General features: G+C 37.9%; 1 pseudogene; it reads right to left on the bottom strand.

The window, feature by feature from the left end:
• Positions 1-1,817: 1,817 nt before the first annotated feature.
• LOC144250067 (dnaJ homolog subfamily A member 1 pseudogene) lies at positions 1,818-2,707 on the bottom strand (annotated as a pseudogene).
• Positions 2,708-6,000: the final 3,293 nt, after the last annotated feature.

The raw sequence follows: 6,000 nt of genomic DNA, 5'->3' as shown, positions 1-6,000 counted from the left end.
TTAAAAAGTAACAGTTTCATCATTAATAATATAGATAATATAGGGGCTGGGGCTGTAGTTCAGTGGCAGAGTGCTTGCCTAGCACATTTGAGACTTTGGGTTCGATCCTTAGCACCACATTTCCATCTACAACTACAAAATAATTTAAAATTATATAGATAATATAGAAAAATTATGTCAAGAGGAATCTCAGCAACCTCAATGTTCAGATATAGTTTAAAATGCAAATGATTATTTTCTCTATAGTCATTTTTGAAAGAAAATATATAGAATTCTTTTATTAACAGAGTTAGTATTTAACTACACTTAATTTTATATCACACTTTTTCTCCATTTAATATTTTATTCTTTCCATTTTCACACAGTGTTATCTATTTTTTAAAAATATAATCTGAAGGACAAAATATACTGTCTTAATTACTCACCTGCCAATAGACATATGGCTGAGCTCTGGTCAAAAAAAAAAAACTGGGATGACAAAGGACTTAAAAACAGCATCCTACAGTGATGTAGCCACATCAGTGTTTATATCAGCTCAATTCACAATAGCTAAACTATAGAACCAACCTAGGTGCCCTTCAACAGATGAATGGATATCTTTATATCCATTAACTGTGGTGTATATACACGGTGGGATATTACTCAGCCTTAAAGAAGAATGAAATTATGGCATTTGCCAGTAAATGAATGGAACTGGGGGATATTATGCTAAATGAAATAAGCCAACCCTAAAGAACCAAAGGCCTGATGTTTTCTTTGATATGCAGATGCCAATTCACAACAAGGGGAGGGGGAAGAATAGAGGTACTTTGGACTAGACAGAGGGGAGTGAAGGGAGAGGAGGGGACAAGGGAGTAGGAACAATAGTAGAATGAATTGGACATTATTACCCTATGTGCATATATGATTACATGACCTGTGTAACTATATCATGTACAATGTACAACCAGGTGAATGAATTTGTATATGATGTGTCAAAGGCCTTCAGAACAAGTAAAGAATATATTTTAAAAAAAAATGGGATAGAAGGGATGGTACTGGCATCCAGGCCCAGCTCTTCCCAGTGAGCCTGCATGTGCTCTTCTCCCCTTCAAGTGCCAGCCAGAGACAAAGAATCCAGGGGAGGACTGTAACTCCTGAAGGTGGTAGGTTCACCGAATGGAAAGGGTCTTGCTATGGTTTGGATCAATGTCCCCCCAAAGCTCCGTATGTAAAGGTGTGGCACCTGGGGTGATGGTATTGGAAGGTATTTAGATCCTGAAGAGGTAAGACCCAGTAGGGGTCCTGAGGTCATGTAGGGGAGGTGGGTATTCCCCCAAAGAGATGATGAGATCCTAGTCTCTTCTCAGTCTCTTTCTGCTTCCTGCCTTGAGACATGATTACTTACTTCAATATACACTCCTGCCAAACCCTGATGCCCTTTCCAGAGGCCCAAACTGATGTGGCCACTGGATCTTGGACTTTTGAACATCTAGAATTGTAAGTCAAAATGAAACTTTCTTTACTTCATAAGTTTCTCACGTTAGGTATTTTATTACAGTGACATGGCATTGACTAATGTAAATCCCTTCTAAAGAACCTCAACCAACCACAGAGTAAAAGGGACTGTAACATCATAAATTTTTATTGTATTAAGCCCCTGAAATCTGGAGTTGTCATAGCAATTAGCCTATCTGAATTCATTTACATTCTTTCTCTAAGTATTTTTTGAGCTTTTATATTTGCGTTTATTCTTCATTTAACTTTTAAAACACTACTCTAATTGAATATTAAAACAAAAACAATAGCAAGTAGTGAGCATGATTATAGTCCTACACTCATTCACTACTGCATATAAAATGCCTGCAGTGAGTGTTATTCACTGGTCCCATTAAGAGGTCTGACACTAATAGTACTCTGGATATTGGCTTCTGGAAGCCACCTAATGCTTCCACCACCTGTATGTCCATACACATGAAAAGGTTGTCTCCTTATCGAGTAAAACCAGCCTGGTCCTTCTGATCTAACATAATATCTCCTGACTCTTGGTCTCCTTCATCATGAAATGTTATTTTCTGTCCATCTTTCATGCCTTTGTCAATATGAACTTCTAGAATCTTTGTCTCTTGAAATATATTCCTTCCATTGCAATTTTTACATCCATCTTTAGGACTGATCTGTTCCCCATGGCCCTGGCACTCCATGCACACAGACTGCTTTTGCTGAACTATTCCAGATCCTATCTGATGAATTCTTATTTTCATTCCAGTACCTTGGCAGTTGGGACAGCACTCTACTGTTCCTTTCTTACCACCTTGGCCTTCACATTTGTCACAAAGCACATTATTTTGCAGAGCCAGTTTTCTTGTTGCACTTCATATAAATCTTCTAATATTACTGAGAGCTGACACATGTTTTTACCTTTCCTTTCTCTCTGCATCTTCCTCCTCCTCCAAAAAACATATCAAAGATGTCCATGGGGGAACCAAAACCACCACATGTTCCACCCTCCTTAATTGCCTAGTCTCCTCTTTTGTCATGAAATTCCCTTTTCTTGGCATCAGAGAGAACTTCATAAGCTTGAGAAATCTGTTTAAACTTTTTTCCTTCATTTGAATTCTTATCAGGGTGGTACTTCAAGGCCAGTTTCTGTAAGTCTTTTTCAATTCTTTCTGGTGGCATTGGGTTTGACCCCTGAAACATCATAATAAGTGGTTTCTTTCACCATTTTCTACAGCAGGTGAGTAGGTTGGGGCTGATGTGGGAGAGTGGGAAGGAGCACCCTAACTGTCTGCAACTCAGGCAGCCGCCGTTCCCCTGCCTCCCACCAAGCTTTCTGGAAAGTTCCCCTTTCTCTAAGTCTTAAAAACTTCAAAACCCCCATTCCATTGTTCTGTAGCAATTTTTCTATGACTCTTATCTTGATTTTTTTTTTCATTTTACTTGAAGTTCCTGGTTGAGTGACTATAAGGGATTTCACCAACTACCACTTCTCAGATCTAAAGTAGGAGACTAGGTTGCTGTGAACATTACCTAAGACAATTTTGTATCCAGGATTTACCCAGTATGATGCTGTAGCATCTTTTCCTTATCCATTATCAGTCTGGGTGTCTAACATTCTCTATCCAAAAGTCCATGAAAACCTATAATCTTCATGATGCACTCCAACCAGGGCAACAACACTGTGTGTAGATAGAGCTTTATTTGAAGAGATTATACTTGCCAGGATGCAATGAACTATCACTTTTCAGTGTGAACCACTAAAACATTTTGCTCCAGTAGTGATAGGATTAAACTAATATCTTTAGAAAAATAATTCTGGTAGTGAGAGGAATTAGCATTTGAAGAGATGAGAGGTTAGAAGGTGATGAAAGAAACTGCAAGGAATCCTGAATTTCAGCGGTGGGAATAGAAGCGAAAGGAAGCATCAATGCTAGAGTGGCCCTGACTTGATAACAACCAGATCTGGATGAGAAAAGTAGGAGAAACCATGGAAGATTTCTTAGAAATTTCATGTTTTGAGTGTCAAAGGCTAAATCTGGAGCCCAGGAAGAATAGAAGATTTGGTGGGATAATACAGGAATTCCACTCTGGAAATGTTGACTTTGAAGTAGCACAGGGAGATTCCAAGTGAGCAATGCCCTGTAGGTCTAATGTTCAGAATACAATTTGTGCTAAAGGTTCAGGTGTGGGAATTATTAACATAGTCAAAACCTTGTGAATGGTTAAACCAGGAAAAGATTAAGTACTGAGGAAAAGATAAAGAACTAAAATTCTCTAAATTCCAAAGGATGCCTTCTTTTTAGAGATAGTAGAAGAGTTAGTGAGACTTTGACTGAGTGACCTGACAGAAACAAACAAAAACACAAAACCAGGACTCCAGAACCCAAGAGATGAGAAAATTTCAATAATAATAATTCTAGTATGTAACTTAACCCACTCATTTTTTAGAAAAATCTCAATTATAGTTTTTACTTCTGGAAATTAGGTCTTTTCTTAATTTTACTCATCTTTCAGAGTTCTCTTTTCACTTCTTAAGATGTATTAAGCATATTTTATTTTCTGTGTTCCACAGTTGCAACTGTTAGGTTTTTTATGCATTTTATTTTGTAGTTTATTATTTCTGCAGGCTCTTACTGTGCCTCAGGTATTCATTGATTTTCAACTTTTTTTTTTTTAAGAGACCACAAGGATGGAATATTTTTTTTCAAAATGTGAGGTAAAGGGGGTTCTTTACAAATAGGTTTGTATTTGTTTTTCAATTTGCCCATGACATTATTGGTCTGGGCCCACTTCTAACTACATTCTTGGTTTTGAGGTTTTTCTAGCCACCCACGTAGTGTGAATTCTGGTTGCAAACCAGCATGAGGGCCAATTTATGATTACTAGCTTCTTAGATGATGGTGTGGGCACATGTAGAGGGAAGTTTCTTCTTAAAGAGTAAGGGGAATGGGTAATTAATTCTTTTTTAACTTGGGAATGTGGTTCTTTGGAAAGCCTAGGTTTTGCAGTCTATTATGGATGGGATTCTGCATATTTTTTTTGTTCTTAAACTCATAAACTCAGAATAAAAGCGATACACAGATACCTCAGTGTATTAGTCATGTTTTCATTGCTGTGAATAAAATATCTGACAAGAACAACTTGAGGAGGAAAATTTTATTTGGATCATAGTTTCAGAGACTTTAGTCCATGGTTGGCTGGTTCTGAGCAAAAATATCATAGCAGATGACATGGAAGAGAAAAGCTGCTTATCTCATGGCATCTGGGGAGCAGAGGGTGGGAGGGCAAAGGACCAGGGAGAAGATAAACTCTTCCATGGCACATCCCAGTGACCTCCTTCTTCCAAGTAGATCTCACCTCCCTGTAGTCCATACAATCATCAATAAATGGATTAATGTACTGATGAGACCAGAGCCCCCATTAATCCAAGCATTGCCTAAAAGCTCCATCTCTGAACCTTGCCACACTGGAGACCATGCTTTCAACAGGTGTGTTTTGGTGGGACATTCCACATCCAAACCATAACACTGAGGATAGGTCAAAGCCCTGAAGGTAAAAGCCAGTTTGGGTGCTCAGCTTATCTTCTTTATTGAGACCATGACCTTAGCATTCTTTATTTTCTCATTACCCATGGATGCATTTTAAAAGATTACAGGGGATGGGAATATAGCTCAGTTGGTAGAGTGCTTGCTTTGCATGCATAAATTCAATCCCCAGCACCACCACCACTAAAAAAAAAAAAAAAAGATAAAAATTTTACCTGGTATTTTCAGCTGTTTTCAACAGAGCGGTTGATCCTGGCACCTCAAGTGCTATTGTTGCATGGGACATATAATTTGTAAATACAGGATGTTCCATTTGAAAATATATTGTATTACATGAAAATCTTAACAAAAGATGTTAAACAAATGATTGAGTAATTGTTTATAGTTTCTGTGTGTTGTTAAAGCATTTAGAATTGCTTTACAGGTTATTAATTTAACTACTTACAGATAGCACAGAAGCAAAACAATAAACTAAATTATTTGGAACCATAATGGTTGAAAAAGAATCAAATATATCCATATTCTGACCTATTCTAAGGACTGCTACTGTTATAATCCTTAGTCTATGCTGCCATAATCTTTCACCTGGATTATTAAAATTTCTTTGTTTCTTTCCAAACCAAACCCAGAAGGTGTGTCTTTTTTATTTATTTAATCCTTTACCTTCCCACCTTCTTGCCCCATGGTGATTCTAATTAGATACGTTAGATCATGCCACCACTCTGCACTAAATGGTCCAGTGTCTTCCCACCTCTAAATAAAAGCCACAGTGAGTTCTAGGATTCAATCTTCTTCCTTTGCTTTCTCAGCCTTAGCTCCCCTGTCCTTGCTTCTCCTCAGACATTCTTGCCTTAGGACCATTGTATCTATTGCTCTTCATGCCAGATAGGAGCCATCTGCCCTGAGATATTCACTTGGCTTGTGTTCCCACCACCTTCAGGTCTTGTTCAGTGTTATCTTCTCTGTGACATCT

The sequence above is a fragment of the Urocitellus parryii genome, chromosome 14 (assembly GCF_045843805.1).
Source record: "Urocitellus parryii isolate mUroPar1 chromosome 14, mUroPar1.hap1, whole genome shotgun sequence".
Taxonomy (NCBI): Eukaryota; Metazoa; Chordata; class Mammalia; order Rodentia; family Sciuridae; genus Urocitellus; species Urocitellus parryii.
The sequence above is the reverse complement of the archived record's forward strand: the minus strand, read 5'-3'. Positions and strand labels throughout refer to the sequence as shown.